The sequence below is a fragment of the Dipodomys spectabilis genome, unplaced genomic scaffold (genome assembly GCF_019054845.1).
Source record: "Dipodomys spectabilis isolate Male_0828 unplaced genomic scaffold, ASM1905484v1 ptg000054l, whole genome shotgun sequence".
In the NCBI taxonomy this organism is placed as follows: domain Eukaryota; kingdom Metazoa; phylum Chordata; class Mammalia; order Rodentia; family Heteromyidae; genus Dipodomys; species Dipodomys spectabilis.
Window position 1 is genome coordinate 9,277,027 of NW_024870731.1, and position 21,514 is coordinate 9,298,540.

The 21,514-nt window shown below is 37.6% G+C and overlaps 1 long non-coding RNA gene across 1 annotated transcript; it reads left to right on the top strand.

The window, feature by feature from the left end:
- Nucleotides 1-252: 252 nt before the first annotated feature.
- LOC122108158 lies at nucleotides 253-21,514 on the top strand. Its single transcript, XR_006147490.1, has 3 exons — nucleotides 253-328; nucleotides 6,313-6,322; nucleotides 21,504-21,514. It is a non-coding gene; the product is annotated as an uncharacterized LOC122108158 (long non-coding RNA).

The following is a 21,514-nucleotide window of genomic DNA, read 5'->3' on the forward strand; positions in this document are numbered from 1 at the left end:
ATTCTGGGAGTAGGAGAAGGGAGCAAGAGGAGAAAAAGGGGGAACAGGACAAGACTGTTCAGCCAAAGGGAAAGGAGGAGGAGAAAATGGAGGAATGGAGGAAGGAAGGAAGAAAGGAAGGAAGGAAGAATGGAAGGAAGGAAGGAAGGAAGGAAGGAAGGAAGGAGACAATGGTTCTTTTTAAGAGCTATAAGATGCCAGGAGCCAGTGGGTCATGCTTTGAATACTAGCAGGATCACTGTTCAAAACGAACCCAGGCAGGAAATTCCCTAAGACTTTTAACTCCAGTTAGCCACACAAATCTGGAAGTGGAGCTGTCACTCAAGTGGTAGATCACTAGCCTTGAGGAGAAAAGCTCAAGGACAGAGCCACACTCAACAAATACAGGGGGGAAAAAAGCTGTAAGTGATTATGTAGCTTCAGACTTCATTGAAGAGAACACCATGAGACAAGTTTAAAACACTTAGACCTGTTATGGTGAACATGGTTTAATATAATAACAACACTAGCCAGTTCTGCTGCAATCACCAAAGTTCTCTTTAAGATTAGCACAATGTTTTAGCTCAGCTAGTGTTTTGCATTCTATGGAAAGAAATTTGAAAATGAGCTTATTCTGTTTAAACACAATGGGCATAAACTCAGGCAAGCAAACAATAGTAGATTTCCTTTGACTTTCTGAGAGACCAAAGACATTCCAAAGGCTGAAAATGTTCTCGGAAAGAAGTCATTTTTCCACTGTGTCACAGTTGAAGCATTGTAAGTAGTACATTATCCTGTGTACTACAGACTGTGTTGAATAATACAAAAGGTTTCTCATATAATCTGTTTTGATGGTTTAGCTTAAGGGCTAAGAAGTGCTTCTCTGTACTTCATCCTCTGGGAGTTTTTGAGAATCGGAATATTTCACCTAACAGGTTAATTAACAGAGGACTATTTCCACCTTAAGTACACACAGTTGCCACTTTGCTTGAAGAGAAACGAGCTGTTTATTTGCTCTCATGATTTTTTAGTGAGAATATCAGAGCTGCGTTAGGAGATTTTGATGGATAGAAGTTTTATAGTACCAGTACTCCATGGGTTTGAACTTGTCAAACCAACTAGTGGTTAAGAAAATCCAGAAAGGAAAAGTCTGAAACTAGGAGAATTGGGGCAAGGGTATTCTGTGCGTTATATGCATATGTCAGGCAAGTTAAAATGTACCTTCATCTTTTTCAAATTAGAAAGCAACAACATGCATCCCACATTGTCTTTAAATTTTACAGAGGTGATAGACGGTTCTCACTTTTTATTAGAAAGAATCAAATAGCATACGGCACTGGTGTCTCTCGTCTTTTGTCAGTTTCTAGTCACCCCATTGATTTGAAATGTGATGGTGAACTTTCTCAAACTCTGCTCTATGTATGGTTCCATGATGTCTGAGGGATAGAAATAGCCATGGAGAAACTGGTACCACAAGCAGATTTTGCATCCATCTTGTGATGCCACGGTTTCAACTAACACTCTCTCAGCTCCTGGCTGGCTCTCTACTACTTGAACCATTCCCCAAGTCTGGCTTTTAGCTGGTGAATTGGAAGTAGAAACTTGTAGACTTGTCTGTGTAGGCTAGCTTGGAACTGTAATTTTCCTGAGCAGCTAGGATGAAAGGCAAGATCCACTGCCACCTGGCTTGTCCCACACTTTCCTTCCCTCCATAGTCAACCCTGCAGAGCACTTGTGTCTGATGGAAGAGTTTTCAGGCTTTGATTCTGGTTGTTGGCTGATCTGTGACCTGAGAACAAGTAATTCCTCTAAGTGCTAGCAGAACCACATTTTCCCCCTCTTTCCCAAAAAGATGAAACATATAAACCATTTTGAGTACATGTCATTCTTAATTTGACCTCCATTTTAAGATATACTTATGTGTCACCAATTTATGTCATACCTTTTGATACTAATACTTCAGAGTCTTCGACAAATGTATTTGTAGCTTAAGAATAATGCATCAGAAATAATACTTTAGAGTTTTGGGCAAGTTTCTAACTTTATATTGGGTCTCTTTAGTCGATTTTCTGCCTGACATTTTCACAGAATGGTGGGGATAATGGTGGCAGAAAACACCCACTGTCACTCTTCAGAATCCTCTAGAACAATACTAGTGAGAATTCTCGAACCCAGTAGCTACCTATTCTGAGGCTACCTAAATTGGTTACTTAAGCTTGATTGTTTTTAATAGGTAGAAGTCTCAGAATATGGCCTTAATTCCTGAAATCTTATAATATGTGTGTTGAAGGGTTTTTAGGTAAAGCATTATGCTTGAAAATGCCAAAAAAAAATCCAGAGAAAGTAGAAAAGAACTAGATGATGGATTTCCTTTCCAAATTATGCACTGAAGTTATACTCTGAAAGAGATATTTGCCTAAGTGCCTTAATATCCTGCAGCGAGGAAAGTGGAGGTACAGTGTTTTCATTGATCTAACAAGACTTGAATTTTAGCAACGTTAATTTCAACATGAGGCATTCATAGCTAGTATTCTTCATCTTCTCACTTTCTTAATACACCTGTTTGGTGCAGTACTTTGAAGGGAATGGATGATTGTTTTAGAACCAGCATTAAACCTCTAGAGCACAAAACAATTCTTAACTTACATCTTTCTCTTCAAGTCTTCTTACCCATCCTGTTTAGATATCTTCAATTCCAAATGACTAATTCTTTGTGTATTTAAGTAGCCATACTACACTACTATAAAGAAATTAATACTTCAAACTGTTGTAAATTAATCAAACTTCTCTGACTACAATGTCATTAAAAGAGGAAATAAGTGTGCTATGGAGCATGCTTGTAATCAGAAGTGCCTAGAGGCAGAAATGAGAGAATTTTTGTTTGAAGTTAATCTGTGCAAAAACAGCAGAATACTATCTTAATGAACCAGTCTGTCAGGATTATTCTTGTCTCTAATCCTAGCTATCTGGGAGGTGAAGGTGGAAGTATGGTGTTTCAGGGCTGACTCAGGAAGAAAGTATGAGCCTATATCTAAAAAATAATTGAACAGGTCTGAGAGCATAGCTCAAGTGGTTGAGCACCTGCCTAGCAAACACAAAGCTAGTTCCAACCCCAGGACAGAGGGAGAGAGAGAGAGACAGAGAGACAGAGACATAGAGAGAGAGAGAGAGACAGATAGACAGACACAGACACAGAGAGGAGATATGAGCATCTGTAGAAGAAGCAAACACGAACCAAATTCTATTCTTTTATTCTTTTTCTGACAAATGTTCACACTTCATCTATCATTATAGCTGAAAAAAGTACCTCAGTCTTAGAACCCTGCCTCCTCTCAAATTTTCTTTGAATTAAAAGATTTGAAAAAGGGAGAGATGTAATGTCCTTATAGCCTCCTCCTCAGAAAAGCGAAATCATTGTGTACAAGGTATGTGCAGTGCAGCTAGGGACAGCCAGCGTGGATTTAAACTTAGGGCAGATTATGGAAGAGCTCAGAGTGACATTTACCTGAGTGAAACCACAGTGCTTCCCTGAAGCAACTTTCTACATTAATGGGACAAAGATCTTCCTCATTTTATTTAGAGGAACTACATAAGAGAATAAGAAGCCAGGTGCTGGAGGCTCACATCCACAGCCCTAGCTATTCCAGAAGCTGAGATCTGAGTATCAAGATTCAAAGCTAGCCCAGCAGAAAAGTCTGTGAGACTCTTCAGTTAGCCAGCAAAAAAAAACAAAAAAACAAAGTAAGCCAACCAACAAACACAAAACATGCTTAAAAGTGTGACACAAGTGGTAGAGCAATAGCTTTAAAGGGAAAAAAGCCAAGAGAGAGTATTAGAACCTTCGTTCAAGTCCTAGTATTAGCATAAATACAATATAGCTACAGCAAAGTGGGTATATGGAGGACTAGGCAAGATGGAAGAAACAAGCAATAGTAGAGGGTAATATATCATTGGATTTCTTTTTGTTTGTTTCCCAAACTGTTGAGCAAACGAATACATTAAAGGTAGATATTAATAATGCATTTTTATATTAGGATGGATCGGAGTGATATACACAAGGGTGTAAAGATACGACTTACAGGGTTGTTGCGATTGAGGGGAAAAATAAGACTCTAAACTCTGCTATTAGAAATGAAAGTAAAATCTTGGCTAGCTGAGATCAATCTCTGCAGGAGAAGACCATCCTTTTGTAGTGGTCACAGCAGCCCTCTGTATTCTGGTGAGTGATGGAGAATGAATCAGGGGCAGCTTAAGAGACTGCCATCAGCCTGCAGGCAAGGCTTAAAAATATTGAGGGATTTGTGGCTGTTCCCAGACCCAGCATCTCACTGACATCTCTGAGAAGAAAATGGGTGGTAAAGCAATTAATGACAACAATGCTGCAATGCTCATACAGGTGTATTTCTCACAGGAAAGAAATAGTTTGCACTGAAAAGCATATAGCTATGAGTTAGGAGTACCTACAAAAATGAAGAACAAATCCCTTCTTGGAAGAATTGTTCGAAAATTTGGGCTTTTGTCCTAGTGACAATTGGAGGTTAGACTTCTGATTAACACATTTTTTCCTGGGCATTTCCTGGACTATAAATGTTTGCCTTGTGATATCAACTCTGGCTAGGTGACGAGAGGCGGTGGTCTTCTTGGAGATAGAGAAGCAGGAATAGAGGTGGAGAACTTGTAAAAATATGAGAAAGAAAGTTCCTTTCAATCTAAGCTCTGAAGAAAACATTCCAACACATTATTCACCAAGTTGGGGAAGAAATGTACTTCAAATTGACTATATTTTATATGCCTTATTAGAAACTAGAACTATCTCTAAAAACTGGCATGTGTGGCCTTGGACGTTTAGCAGAATACATAAGAATGTAACCGAAAAGCAAGAACATACAAACCAAACACTGGGAGATGAGTTGTAATTGCCTCTCTGTAAATTAAAATTTTGGTTTTACAGGTGGTTAAATATTGGACAGAAAATGTGTTCTGAGGACTCTAGAGAGAGATAGCTCTGGTTAACTTTTAAACACAAGGTTTAGAGGACTTGTCTATTAAATCTCTCTGTGAAGATGTCTAAGTATTTAATGAGGAAGAAATTTATAGCTTCTTATTTTGGACCAGAGTGCTTGGCGGGTAAGAAGGTCACATGACTGCTTCATGAACTTACTTGTATTTCTCTGTCTCATCCCACTGTGAAGCCAGAGAGTAGGCCGTGTAATGTGTGGTAAGCATGGGCACTGGTTCATTTTCTCATGCACTGCATTTATATGACAAATTTTAATTTGCTATATACATCTGTTGGGATTGTCTTTCTATTAAAGAGAAATTGGGGTGTGTGTGTGTGTGTGTGTGTGAGTATGTATATTTAATTTTCCAGAAGCTGCAAATAACTATGTGAGTCTTATACAAAGGGATTTTAGAGACTATAATTTGAAAATGAAATATAAATTTATTAAGCTTGGGATGCAACTTCTAGCAGCTATAGTTTAAAAAATACAAATGTAGATCTACTCTGTTTGGAGAAGGGTTGACTATACTTTTTCTGAAGCTAATATTAATGTTCCAGAGGATAAAACACACTTAATTGGGAGTTTGAGGTACTCTGTGTGTTTTTGTGTGTGTGTGTGAGAGAGAGAGAGAGAGAGGGAGAGAGAGAAAGAGAGACAGAATGTCCCTGTACCTATGTGTATGTGAAAGTCAGTCAGAAAGAGAAGCAGATAAGATAGGAAAATTCCTTTGTTTGATTTTTAATATAAAAAGTCCATGCCTTAGTAGTAATATTTATAGTTTGTTTATAATATAAAAAGTCCATGTATTTGCAGTAAGATTTATTTGTTTCCAGTAAGATTTATTTGTTTCCAGTTAGTAGACCCATTGTCAGATATTGAAAAGAAGGCTTTTCCCCCCATTTTGGAATATAAGTTTACACAGCTCACTAAAAATGTGCATGTAAGTTTACATTAAGGTTCCAGATAGTGATTATGAATTATTATAAAATCTCTGGCAATTACTTTCACAAATGTCTGCTTTTCTATGGTTGAAGCAATGCTTTATCAAATACCCTGAGAATACTGCAATCAGCAAAGTATTTGCTTAGAGGAGAGATTTAAACGAGTTGAAGGCTTACTTTAATCTTAGCTGCCTTTCGTTAAGCCAAATAGTGTGTAGCGTTTACCTCAGCTGAACTTACTTGGGTTAATTGCTTTGTTTGATTTGCATGTATATAGCATCCTCTAATATCTATGAGAATATAAGGTAGCCACGTTTATTCGTTGTAAAGAAATGGAGGCACAGAGGATATTCTGAGAGGATGGTGCAGGGTGGGGACAATCTGGGAAGGAAAAAAAAAGTAGCTGTCCAAAAAACGATTGACACTACCTCTATATTAAATGTCATTGAAAATGAGAGGTGTTAAGTCTGCCTGGCTTCTCTTTACTTCCTGAGATTTGGGCTGTAAGGAGGCCATGAATTTGGGCATCTGTTCACATCTTAGGGTGGGTGGGCACCAAGAGAAGGCTCACCAGCTTGAGGGGGCCTGGGTGAGTGGAAGAGCTAACAGTACCTCCACCAGCTGAACTTCCAGGTGAGGTAGAAAGAGGCTCCTTGTATGGCTGAGGTGGGAGCCTAATGCATAACCACTCCTGCCCTCTTCCTCCTCCTCATTCTAAGTAAGTGGGATGTTTGCTAGTCATGTAAACAATGCCTTATAACACAAAAAGTACACACCGACCTCAGATTTCATTCCAGATTCCCTTTAGCAATGCATGGGCTATTTTCATTTTAAGAAAATGTAGTTCCGTAATGCATGTAATATCATTTTTGTTTATGAATATTTCTACTTTCTGTCTTATTTTTTATTTTTTTAATTTTAATTATCACTAAGGTGATGTATAGATTACCATTTCATAAGCCAGGTAATGAGGACATTTCTTCCTGAGCAATGTCACCCCTTCCTTTACTCTCTCCCAGCAACCCTCTTATATAAGTCATGTATGTTTACTAGTTTTACTGACCTTAGCTAATAAAATTATATGTGGTACAATTCATTATCTTTTAAGTTCACTTGCATTCTTCAAACTCTCAGGTCTGAATTTTAAATTAACTACTATTTTATAAAATACCCTTTTCTTTCAGAGAGCTCTAGATTTTCAGTATGTTTGTTTAGTGCATTGTGTTATAGTCATATGTAATGTGAGCTTCATAGCTTCTCGATTGAAATTTATTTTTAATGTATGACTTACTTCATCATGTATTTGCATTATGATTATATCCTCAGCCTCCTAAAACTTGATTTTACTTCTTGCATTATGCTAAGCATTTTGTAATGTGAATATTACTCATAAAACAGTGCCTAGTGCCTTACCTGCCTACCTATCCAGCTATCTTTTCTTACAAATTTAATTTATTCTATTTGTTTTATTGCAGCCAGATACCAATCTGGCTTCACAAAAGTACATCCACGGGAACTGAAAACACCAGGGAATTCTGCGTGCCAAATCTTTGGAGGTTCAATTAAAATTAGAAAAGACAGTGTTTAGATTTGTATAAATGTTCAGCCACCCAGCCATTGTAATGACCTCTGGATGTCCTATTCTTGGGATGTAGATTATGATGGTGTAAATGTGACAGGCTGTCTAGATATCAGCCATGAAAATATTATGTGTAACATAAAAAGTTAAGTCACACAGCATTTCAGTAGATGACTACTTGCTTCCTACTATTTTATTATTATTATTATTATTATTATTTTGCTTATGTGGTGCTGAGGAATCGAACCCAGGGCCTCATGCATGCAAGGCAAGCGCTCTACCACTGAGCCACCTACCCAGCCCCTTATTATTATTATTATTTTCAGTCGTGGGGCCTGAACTCTGGGTCTGGGAAGTATCCCTCAGTTCTTCAGCTCAAGGCTAGAACTCTACCACTGGAGCCACAGCACCACTTCTGGCTTTTTCTGCTTATGTGGTGCTGAGGAATCGAACCCAGGGCCTCATGCATGCAAGGCAAGCACTCTACCACTGAGCCACCTTCCCAGCCCCCTACTATTTTATTATGTACTGCTAGGCATATACTTTTCATTATTATCCCCAAAGTTCTAAACTGGTCTCATATGCTTGGAAGCTACAAGTCTTATGCGGGAGGCAGCAGAGACGTCACTGTCCTGGTTTGCACCAGCAACTGGCTTTCCCGGACATTTGCTGTTGTCTATCATGCTTACTCTCCACAGAGCATCCGCCCTTCCCAGGATCATTTGAAATGTATGGCTACACGTTGATAGTGGGTGATTTCAACTGGCTAGAGGCCTAATTAGTTCCTGTGCAAATTTGAAGGCAATTAAGTTAGTATTTAACATTTGGCCCAACATGAATAATTTGAATCTCTAATATCTTTACCAAAATTGCTCTCTTAAACAGTCTGCTTTGGAATTAAAGCTTCATTTCAAAGAGGAACTTTAAATATTGTTAACCACATATTTTAAATGTGGAGACCAATGAGAAAAGACATGAGAGTGCAATGTGATTTTGGAGGTGAAAGACAATTTTCCATTCCTCCCTGAAGCTCCTTCAGATAGTAAGATACACGTGGGAGACTGGGTGGTGCAGTACAGAGCTTGTGTTTTTTTTTATGTGAATTAAATCAAGTCTCTGAACAAAAGCAGTTTCTGCTTTGCTTGGCGAATAAGTGAGCATGAAAGTATGTAGCAGAGTGAATACTACTAAACAAATACTAGATACAATGAAAGTAATCAAATTAATATTTTTTTGTCATAGACATCAACTTTGGGACTTCAATAGACATTATCAGAAATCAAGTTAGATAGTTTATGTAATGGCTATAAGTCAAATTAGAAACATCCATTCTAGAGATTACAATTGTTCTAATAATTAAATTTGTTTTTGCTCTTTTCTTTAAAACATTTTGTAGTATATAGGAAAATGTTAGAAAACTTAATTCTTTTTAGTTACAATACAAAGACCAAACAATTGAGCTTCTATTGAAGACCCCATTTCTTATAACTTCTACACAAGATTACACAGAGTTAATTACTACTACACATGCAATATAATATTTTAAAAACTTTACTATGTTTGCTACATTAATGTACACAATTCAAAATTCCTGTCGTTAGATGTTTAAACCAAATATAATTTATCACAAGCAACACTAAATGATAAATGTCCAATATCCACCATTGCTTTAAGTTTATCTGTACATCCTCATGTGGCCTGGTATCTATACACAGAAAACACAACAACTTAATCTGAATTTCAGACTTCTCTAGACACCAAAACCATATTTCAGATTTACATCAATCCTTCACGCAAGCCAGAACATAAGACACAAAACAAGATTCGACTATCATCTTTCTCACACTGGAAAGTAAAAGAAAAGTGGCATGATTTGAATAAAATCTGAGCTTGAAATAGAAGTTAGGCCTCAGTGCATGGGAAACTCCAGTGTAAAAACTATCAATGGAACTAGGAGCACAAGAGTGCTTGTTTAGCACACTGAAGAACTGACAGAAATGTGGCCATGGCTCTACCTACATCATCCGGCTGGGGAGAGCCTCCGCACTGGTTTCCACCCTAAGATGTGAAAACCTGCCCAAATCCAGCATCACCCTACGGCTCAAATCTCAGGAAATGAAGATAAACCCAGTCATATTGAGGGCCTTTTGTCTTTTAATGACAGAAGTTTCTAGATGAAATCTAATATTAGGGTAGGAACAATCATTTTTATGCAGTTACATTTTGTCTTACTTTGTATTTACTTATACAGCTTTCTTCTGCACAGTAAAACAAAGATGTCAAGCAGAAGTAGTTACATGCAACTGTGAAGTAAATCCTTCGTAATACCAAATAATGAATGTACTTTTCAAGAATTTATCATGGGAAAGACAGATTTCATTTTTGAGATTCAAAATCTGGGCGAAAAGATTATTGACGTAAAAAATATGGTAATAGGGTTGGTCCCCAAATAAGACTGCAGACAATGCCTGTGGCTAGTGAGTCACACTTGTAATCCTAGCTATCCAGGAGTCTGAGATCAGATCAGAAGTCAGCTGGCGCAAGAAAGTCCGTGATATTCTTATCACAAATAAACCACCAGAAAACCAGAAGTGGAGCAGTGGTTCAAAGTGGTAGAGTGCCAACCTTGAGCAAAAATGCTCAAGGACAGTGCCCAGGCCCTGAGTTCAAGTCCCATGACTAACCAAAAAAATAAAAATAAAAAACGACTACGACAAGCTGTTCTAAGCACATGGAAAAGGAATCACTGAGTATCCACCATGACATTTGTGCAGAGGTATGGACACGGGAGTGCTGGCATAGAATGTTCTTCTTGGGGCATTTTGGACAGTGTGTCAGCCAGTTGTATGTTACTGGTATGGTAACTAGTATCTCAGATAATAAACTTATCAAAAGACAGGATCATTTGGACACATGGTCTCAGAGGTTTCCATCTGTGGTCATTGGGCCTTGTATTTTTTGGAATTGAGGCTAGGCAAAACAACACGGGAAGAGCAGATAGTGGGGGGAGTTGTCCATATCAAAGAAACCAGGTTGCAAAAGGGGAAGAAAAGGGAAAAAGGTTTTCTAGGCACATGCTCCAATGACCTAACTTTCTGTAACCCGGTGCCATATTCTAATGGCTCCACCAGCTTCCCAGTCACATCGTGCAGTGGAATGAAGCCGCTAACACAAACGTCTTTGGGGGAGATGTTTTCAATCCAAAAGACAGCAGATAGTTTGACAATAATAAAATATGGAGTGTGGTGGAGGAGCTGAATTGGAGGCTTTAGCTGATTTTAATGACAAGAACAGTATACCATAGAAGAGAATGCAGATCTTGTTCTGCAAGGTTTTATTTTAGCAGAAAATTGACTGTCTTCAGCAGGATATTATTAGCTTGAGACACGTGCTGGTTACCAAGCATTCATGTGTATTGGTCTACGGTGTTCAGTTTCCCATCAGAGCAAATGAAGGAAAGGGCCGGGCTGGCTCAGGGGATCTGCACTCTCATAAGATCTCAGAGATCCACCAGTGCACCAACATGAGAATCGTAGTTACATAAGCCAAGATGACAGGAGTTATCATTGGTGCTCTAGAATAGCAAACAAGACACAGAAGTGCTACAACTGGTGAGAAATTTCCATAGCGCTGGGCTTTTTACAATGTAAGAGCTTCACTGAGTTTGAATATCTGCATCACAGGACTCACTTATGTAAAGTGTAGAGTGGCTGTTTTTCAGAATTGTGCCATTATCACTATCCTAAGAAAAATACCATACTCATAAGCAGTGGCTCTCCATCTTCTCCCTCGTCCTTGATAACCACCAATCAACTCTCAGAATCTGTGGATTTCCCCTGCCTGGAAGTTTCACAGAAACAGTCACGTAACACCTGATATTTTGTGGCTGATTTCCTTTACTTGGTATAATAAATTTCCTTCAGGTGTGGATAGTATCATAGCCTTATTTATTTTCAGGGCTGAAGAGAATTCAATTATATGGATATACCACAATCCATTTTTCATTTCATTCATAAATGGATAGACATTACGTTGTTTACTACTTGGGGTAGGGAAATGAGTAATATACTCTGAAAATTTATATTCAAGTATTTTTTGCATGCATATTGGGTCATTTGATAACTCTGTTTAACATTTAGAGGGAACATTGAATTGTTTTTGAAAGTGACTGCAAGAATTTACTGGCCATTATGTTTGAGACTATTTGTCCTCAGGTATTAGCTGAACAAAAGTTGCTTGTGAAGTTCCCATGGTTGATGCTTTCCATACGTAAGCTTTTTACATAATAGATTCACTTGAAAAAAATATATATGTGTATCAGCACCAGGCACTGGTGGCTTACACCTGTAATCCTAGTTACCTTGGAAGCTGAGATCTGAGGTTTGTGTTTTGAAGCCTTTCTGGGTAGGAAAGTCCATGAGACTCTTATCACCAATTAACTGGAAGTGGCTTTGTGGCTCAAGTGGTAGAGCATAAGCCATGAGCACAAAAGGTCAGGGACAGCACCCAGGCCCTGAGTTCAAGCACCACAACTGACATATATATCAAATATATATGTACATATACATATATGTATAAAATTACATATATATGTATAAAGTACACATGTATGCATGTGTGTATATATACACATACATAAAAATACACATATACATACATATATACATATATATGCTATAGATACGTAAATATGTCTTTTTACTCAAGGATGGTGTTGCTGTAAAACAAGGAGTAAAACTGGACAAACATGAAATGAATGAATCCTAACTATGTGTTAAAATTTACTGAGGTTGAGATCAAGATTTGGAGAGCCCTGATACTTAGTAAATATAAGAGTTAATCTCCATAATTTTGCCTGTGTTTCTAAGAAGAAGAAAAAACTAATTTTTACTCTAACTTTGAGTTATGTATCATAGGTTTTACAGAGTTGCTTGATGCTTGGGAATTCAAATTTTCCCATGGTCTTTTAACCTGAATTTCTAGTTTGTATCTTAATCTCTTTTTCAGCTGCATGAAGTTTTGCTGTTTTTTCAAGAGGCTTGGCAGCTTTCTTTCTGGCTGTTTCACTCTTTTCTCTATGACCTAGACAAATAAAAAGAAAATAAGGCTTGGCAATGGTGTCTTCATATAGTGTCTAGCATAATATCCTAAATGCAGAAAACAGTTTTCCACATTCACTCTGTCTAGCTATTGGCCTTTGGAAATGGAAAGGCTAGTAGCGAATGACTTGTTATTCTTACCTTGTTCATCACCTCTTTAGAAACTCTGGGGCATTACAGCTGAAGTGATTATAAACATCCTGTTTCTCAGGGTATCACATTAGCTAGGATCCATAAAGGAATCCATAAATTGTGTAACATGATTCCTCCTAGAAGAAATAATCAGGACTTTCTATTTAAATCACCTGAGTAAACCACACTTGTGTGCAAAGAAAGCAAAAAGTTTCAAGAGATGGAAATGATGTTTACACCAATAGAGTTTTATATAAATATATATATATATATATTTTCTTCCCAACAATTTCCTGTGTTGTTCCTGTGTTGTCATGGATTCAAGAAATGTTTTCCAGGAAACTCTTGTTTCAGGAACTGCTCCAGAAATAAAGGAACAGTAGAGAAGAGAAGAATAAAAATTCTTGCCTCCCTGTAGAGTTTGCCTTCCATGGTAGCAAGACAGATGAAACAGGCTGTCAGATGTTACATAGAATGGCTGAACATAAGACATTCAGGCAGGAGAGGAGAAAACACAAACAACAAGGATTTATAAACGTGAGTAGGGAGATACAATTTTATCCAACGTGGTAAGAAGCCACCTTTTCTGAGATGTTGATACAGGCTTGCGGGTATCAAGGGGATAAGCAACTGGTTCTCTGGGAAGAATTTGGTAGAGAAGGAGCAACCTAAGTGCCTATAAGATATAAATGTACTTGGAGTGCTTGAGAAAATCAACAATACCAATGTTGGTACGTGGTTCTTACAGAGCAAAAAGGAAGGGAGGGCAAGGAGAAACTTAAGCAGTGAATACCTGAGAACCAGATCATGCACAGCTATTGGCCAAGATTAGGACATTAGTTTTAGAAAATGATTTATAGATAAAGAATTCATATAATAGGGAAACCATTATTTTTTATTATACTAATGCATAGAACCAAGGGACTTTTAATGTATGCTTAATGTTGGAAATCATAAAACTATCCGTCTCTGAACACTTGTTTTAATTTTTTGGCCAGTACTGGGCTTGAACTCTAGGCCTGGGCTCTGTCCCTGAGGTTTTGCTCAAGGCTAGTGCTCTACCACTTTGGCCACAGCACCCCTTCCAGCTTTTTCTGAGCAGTTTTTTTGGAGGTAAGAGTCTCATGAAGTTTCCTGCCTGGGTTGGCTTCCAACCTTGATCCTCTGATCTCAGCCCTCTGAGTAGCTAGGGTTATAGTCATGAGCCACCAGTTTCCGGCCCCTGAATATTTTTGTCATGTAACACTGTACCTTCTAATTTTCCCCTCCCACAACCCCTAAAACGTTCTAATATACTTTTTGTCTGCCTTGACTTTCTTCTTTTATTTTTTAAAATATTTTTATTATCTTCAAGTTGTTTATAAAGAGTTATCATTCAACAAAGCAATTTATAAACACAGTATGTCTTGATCAATGACTTTCTTAATGGGGAATTTCTTGTAAAGATAATTATATAATATACAGTGTTTTGTTGATTAGGTTTTTCTCATTTAGCATGATGCTTTTCCAGTTCATTTATATTGTAACGTGTGTCAGTATTTTATTTCCTTATATGGGGCTGAATAATATTTTAAAGTATACCATATTGTAGGTATCCATTTCTCAGTTGACAGACATGTGAGTTTTTAACATCTTTCATAATTATGATTAGTGCTACCATAAAACATTTATTGGTGAGGCACATGGCAACATTATTTTCAGTCACTATGGATATTTTCATAGAAGTCAGATTTTTTTAGTTATACCATAAACTCTATTTCACCTTTTTAGGAACTGCCACACTTTTCTATAGCTGTATCACTTTCTTTCCCTCCAGCAAGGTATGAGGATTCTAATTTCTCCACATCCTTGCTAGTACTTGTCATTTTCTCTTTTTTATTTCTTTTTGCTTTTTGTATTATGATAGTCATTCTAGAGGGTATGAGATGGCTTTTTCTTGTGGCAATCATTGACATTTCTCCTTGTCTAATGCTGACCTTCTTTTCATGTACTTATATCCACTTGTATATTTCATTTGGGAAGTTCATTCAATTTTTTAAATCTAATTTTAGCTAGGAGGATTGTTTTTATTGTTGAGTTGTAACATTTCATTATATATTCAGGACATTAGGTTCTTATAAGCAATATAGTATATATATATGTATATAGATAGATAGATAGATTCTTGTTCCATGTGCTGTTTTCTCTTTTAAAAAATATTAATACTGATCAACTTCAACTTACCTATTGTTTCTTTTATTTCATGTGCTCTGGTTACTGCTTTTAAGATACCATTGCCTAACCTAAAGTCAGTAATACTTATCCTTACTCTTTTCCTACTAAGTGTTATAGATTCCTCGTTCTTTTATTTGGGTCAAGCATCCATTTATTTTGTGGTAGATAGTATGATTCAGAAGTCCAAATTCACTCACTGCATGCAAATATCCATGTCCCAGAATCACTATTGAAGGGTAGATTAAAATTAGCATGTGAAAAAAATTAGCATGTGTTTTTCCTCACTGAATAATGGTGCCAGCTTTGTCGCAAATCAATAACTCATGGGTGTGTGGATTTAGGTATGGATTCATTTCTACTAATTCAACTGTGAGTATGATGTAAATCATACTGTTTATTTATTCATTTATTTATATTTATTTGTTTCTTTTTCCAGTTGTGGAGCTTAAACTCTGGGCCTGGGCACTGTCCCTGGGCTCTTTTTTGCTCAAGGCTAGTGCTGTACCCTAGCCACAGTGCCACTTCCCATCATACTGTTTGGAGGGCTGTGACATTTTAGTAAGCTCTGACAATTTGACATATGATTCCTCCAGCTATTTCTCTTTGTACACTTGCTTAATTTGCCTTTCCCTTGGAATGGATAAGTTGTTACACCTCATAGTTGTTTTTTGAGTGGTGACTAATTGATCCCTTGTAGCGTATCTTTTAACCTACATCTTGCACAACTGATTGTAGACTTCTTTGGTGTTTGCCGTTCATTAATATTGTTTCAGCAATATGTTAAAATTTTATTTATTTATTTTTAACAGTCTTCTTGTTACATGAAGGTAATGTACAGAGCGGCTATAACTACATAAGACTGGTACAGAGTAGGTTACCTTCTGGACAATGTCACCCCTCCCTTGTTGTCTACCAGTTTTTTCCTCCCAGTAGTTTTAGTAGTACTAACAAAACAATTCATAAACTCAGATCTGGTGGCACTTTTTCCATTAGCAGTTCAGAAATCTTCACAGTACATATGGTCAATAGAAACAGCATCTGTGGTAGTGGACCCTTCAAAAATTAAAAGGGATAAATTTCATCTAAGTTCTATGGATTGGTGCATCATCTCAACCCATCTTGATGACTGAGATAGACTTCCCTGACTCAAATGGGTTGAACTTTCCTTAAGAGGAGAAGCTCAGAAAAATTTTCTCCTTATAAAATGTAATTTAAGAAGACAATTGAGACTAATCTGTATAAAGTAGTTAATTTCTACCTTATTCAGGTTTATACTATATAAGTTAGCTTAACATCCAGTCTGAGGAAACTTTATTAACTCAGATTGTCAAGTCAGTCAGACTGGCTTTGGAAGTATTTTCTTTCTTTACTGTGTGGCTGTTTATTTGTCTGTTTGAGACAGAATTTCATTTAGTATCCTAGGATAGCTTGGAACTTGCTGTGAAATCTGGGTTGGCCTTACACATGATCTTCTGGCCCCTTCCTCTGTCTCCCCAGCTCTGAGACTGTAGCATGAGCCTGGCTTTCAATTACCTGAAGGTTAAATCAGGTCACAGTGATTTTTATTGTGAATTGCTGAATAAAAGCAAATTGCTATGCATGATGACACTGTAAGGCTAAAAATGAATATATACCTTCTGATATATGTAAAAGCTTCATGAAAAAAAATACTTTTTATTTCCCCAGCATTAAGACATGCTTCAACAAGTCCTCCAAAACCTACAATTATTTGTGCCCTTAAATTATCCCGCAAAACTTATTTGGAGTCTTAATTTCAGTAAAAATTACTATATTCTTTTAAACGAAGCCCTAAACAGTGTTATTCTCCAGTTGAGAAAAGATGGCTTCCCTGAAGTGGACTTTCAGTTTATTCTAGGATCAGAGTTCTTGCTCACCTTCCTTTTTCCTACTCCCAGCCAGTTGAGAAGGTTTTTAATTTGCTTTCTCCAGAAGTATCCTTAAAAAGGAGTGACTTTTGGATGTAAATTGACATCTCAAAGACAGAACTATATGCATGTGTTAGTGTTTTGTGTGGTTTTATTTAGATGAGGTAGGAAGTACAGATTGGCTGCGGGAGGGGGGAGGGGGGTGGGGGGGGCAGGGAAAGGAGGAAGGAGCTTGATCCTCCACTGCTCCTCATCATGATTTCCTACTGCATGGTCCAGGAGCAGAAAGCAAAACTCAAACTGGATGCCAGTGGCTCACAACTGTATTCCTAGCCAGTCTGGAGGTTAGGATCTGGATGGTTTTGGTTTGAGGCTAGTTTTGGCAGAAGTATTTTTCTAGTCTCTATCTCCAAATGATCAGCACAAAAGATGGGGTGGAGGCTCAAGTGGTAGAATATCAGCTGAACAAGTAAGCTAAGAGAGTGCAGAGGCCTGAGATCAAACTCCACTACTGAGAGAAAGAGAGAGAGACAGAAGAAAGGAGGAAGGAAGGAAGGAAGGAAGGAAGGAAGGAAGGAAGGAAGGAAGGAAAGAAAGAAGGGAGAGAGAGAGTGGGGGGAAGAAGGGAAGGGGAAGGGAGGGAGGGAGGAAGGGACGGAGGGAGGGAGGGAAAGAAGTAAGAAAGGAACCAACCAAATCTCTAGACCTATTGCTTCTTTCATTTCTTTCCTATTCTCTCCCAGAAGAGTGGGTACTGACATGAATATTCTCTTCAATAAAACTATGATTGAGCTGTCCAAAAGGTTCAGTTTCCAAGCTAAAAATAACTTGACAAGGTCGCCACATTGTCTGCCTGCCACATTTTAAGCCATGTCCTCAAATACCCCAGAACCTGTTTCTTCTCACCCAGCTTGCCTTCTGGCTCTGATTTCTTCCTCATCCCTCTGAGTTGGTGCTTGTGGCCTGGCTGTGATCTTGATTGCTTGGCAGAAGCTTTCTAAGAGCCAAGACTTGGCTCTAGTCTCTGCCACTCACACTCCCCAAATGCACAGAGGTTTGACTTTTCACATCCAGTGCTGAACTTCTAGAACACTCAGCCTGAGCAACCTGCCCAGGAGGCCATGAGCAGAACTGGTCGCATAGCCCTAGTAAGGGTTTCACACTGTGAGAGGAACACTTCCAGGAATCATGATGTACGAGATACAAATTTATATTAAAAAAAAACTTTTCAAAAAGTACACTAAAAGAAGACAAATTACCCACTCAAGAGCCTCACTTTTAAGACTCACAATTGGATTTTTGTTAAGTGTAATTTCTAAAATCTTGGTCATTTAAAAATAGATGTTGCAAGAAGACGTTGCACATGCTTATAATCTCAACACTTGAGAGGCCAAGCCAGAAGGCTCACCAAGCTCAAGGCCAGCTTGGGCCACATAGTGAAACTGTTTCACAAACCAATCAAACAGATACACACAAGTGTATGCTAAATGAAGTCATGTATCTTCTCTAAAAATAAGAGCTATGTTTTTAAAGGATATTTTATCTAATTCAATGGTGAATTTTCAGAACTTCTATTTGCCTCTGATGGACTCTCAAAAGGTATTCCGACTTGACTCAGGAAACAAAGATTCCAGCAGGTAGATTGGGCAAGGAATGCTAACACTCCCCGTGGGACAAAATTCCCATCTTTCTGTGGCTATAAAAGTGTTTACCATTCTACAGCATTGAAATGGCTAGTACTGACAGTTTCAGAGACAGCACAAACTTCCTTTGAAATTACTTTTCAGTCTGCCTTTCGTGAACACAACTCTACCTTAAAAATACATTGACATTAAAAATACTGGATTAAACATTGATTCATAAAGCTAATGAAGAAATCCTTAATATACTCAAAATATATAATAGAACTTGAAGAAACTTTTGTTCCAATAACAGTCTCTTAAATGAAGCCTGTGGGAAAAAAAGAACAAAGTGTTTTTCTTCATAATTGGGAAGGAAAAGAGACTGATTTCAAGCTCCTAGACTTGGGGCTTGAACTCAGAGCCTGGGCCCTGTCCTTGAGTTTTTGTGCTCAAGACTAGCACTACTGCTTGAGCCACAGTCCCCCTCTGGCTTCTTGGACATTAATTGGAGATAGTGTCCCCTGGACTTTCCTGTGTAGGTTGGCTTTGAATCACGATCTTCAGATCTCAATCTTCTGAGTAGCCTAGACTAACAGGGATGTGTCATTAGCACCAGGATAATTTTTTTTTTTTATTCAAAGCAGGAAGAGCAAGTTCATTTGGAAGCAAAAGGAAGATAGTAAAATAGACTCTTTGTACAGTGAGGCCTCAAACTGGGAGAAGGGTCTTCAAAAGATTGATGAAAAGTTTATTGTATTGGTAAAATGGTGAGAAAATAGCAATAAATGTAGTTACCAGTGAAAGGAAAAATATAAAATATGGTTCAAGCACTAGTCTGCTATCATTTAGAATCTCTAGAACTAGGTGATAGCTCATAGGAATGATAGGAAATAAAATTATATAACCTGAATGTCATGAAAATCAGTTGATATGATATATACATAATCCTACCATTTTAGAAGCCAGTTTGTTGGCTTTGATAGGGAAAAGGGACTTTTTCCCCCCAGAATTCTATTATTTTTAAAGTAGTTTTGTCAATTTTTGGCAGCCAAACTTTTAATAGTCGAATTTTGATTTCTCCTGTTCTATGTTTATTTTCACATTTGTCTATTAATTTTTATGCCTTCCCAAATCCTACAATTCTTGACCTAACCAACTAAAACAATATGCAAACGACTATTGTGAAGACAGAACTTCTATTAAGTAGTTATATTGTAAGATTAACTTCCCTCTGCCTCCTTTTCCTACAGAGGGAGTAATAAAAAGAATTTGCTATTCTGAGTGAAATGACTGTTGGAACTTGAGACAATCCATCTTACAGTTAAAAGAATGTCCTCAACAGTTATTGAAAATTTTCAGTAAAAATTAAGCAACCCTTTTGCTAACTTTCATGCAGCTTCCTTCTTTTCCTTGTATTTCCTTCATCTTTGCAAATCATTTCCTGCCCTTTGTGTAATGGAATTGTCTCCCTTTCTTTTCCCCTGAAATGGGAAAGAGGCCTTTCATCGAGAAGCTTGAGTTGTAACAAGTGCTTGAGTTGTAACCGTTACATCATGATATTTTCCCAGTGATTAAAATGTTTTTCTGCATAGTTAATCTCTGAAACACTAATAGTATTATGAAAACCGCTAAGTAACTCTAGCACATACAATAAAATGCCTGAAACTAGATGGGATAATGTCCTAAATTATATCCTTAATAAATATTTTATCCTGTACCCTTCATTATGAGAGCTTGTTTTCTTATCTTCAAGACAGCTCTGTGGCACACACAAATTGAAGAGCTAACAATGTGATTTTATTATTATTATTTTTACAGCCTGCCTAATAGGATCAGTTTGTATCCTAAATGGCTTGCATGACCATTTTCATATTCCAAATTCCCCACCCATCCTAACTTTGAAGCCAAAGGCAAGATTTCACTTAATTTGATTCAATTACAATTAGTAAAATCTCTCAAGTTTTATGACTTCCTGTGATATAATTCTGAATGGTTGGATATTGTAGAAGTTAAGGAAATAAAACATACTCTATTTCTAAACAAAAGCACGTGGCTAGAAGCATAAGGGTATTGCTATATAAAACAGATATCTACCAAAACCCATAGCTGAAAACCTACACCTTGACATTTTGCCAGTTTTGAAATCAAGACTGACAATATGCAGGTCTTCTCGCTAATGAATGTGCAGCTGTCACATTCAGGACTTTTCTTCCTTCTAAAAGTTTTTGGAACATGGGAACTACCTTCCTACATTGTGAAATATTTTCTTGCTTCCCACTTTGGGGAAAAATAACTTCACAAGAAGTCTGAAGAGTCATGAGTGAAATAAAACAGCTTTGGAATATATAGATTTCCTTCTTGTTCTTTCTTTGTTCCCTTTTGCAATACTAAAGTCTTCTGACTTAGTGCTTACCAACTGTATGTACAGTGGCCCCAGTTTCTCAGCTAGACCAAGGTCAATCAGGCTGATTTTCTTCCTATCCACTTAATTTTGGAAAGAAGAAATTGGGTAATTTACTCAACTTCAGAGAATGCAATAGAAATGAGTTCTCATAGAAACACCCTGACTAGTTGAGAGAGAGAAATTTTATTCTTACAATAAAAAAAAAAAACAACAAAAAAAACAAAACACCCATAGATTACCTGCACAATAGTAAGTCAATTGGGCTCCCATAATTATTTCCTTCTGCAATATGTCTCTATTCTTCCTCCTTTATCACATGTATCTCAAGAACTGTTAGCCATGTGCTGGTGGCTCACGCCTATAATCCTAGCTATTCAGGCCTGCACTCTGGGCCTGGGTGCTGTCCCTCAGCTCTTCAGCTCAAGGCTAATGCTCTACCACTTGAGCCACAGTGTCACTTTCAACTTTTTCTACTTATGTGGTGCTGAGGAATCGAACACAGGGCCTCATGCATGGAAGGCAAGCACTCTACCACTGAGCCAACTTCCCAGCCCCCTGTCGGACTCTTATCTTCAATACATCACTAAAAACCATAAGTAGAGCTGTGGCTCAAAGTGGTAGAACACTAGCCTTAAGCAAAACAGCTCAGGGACAG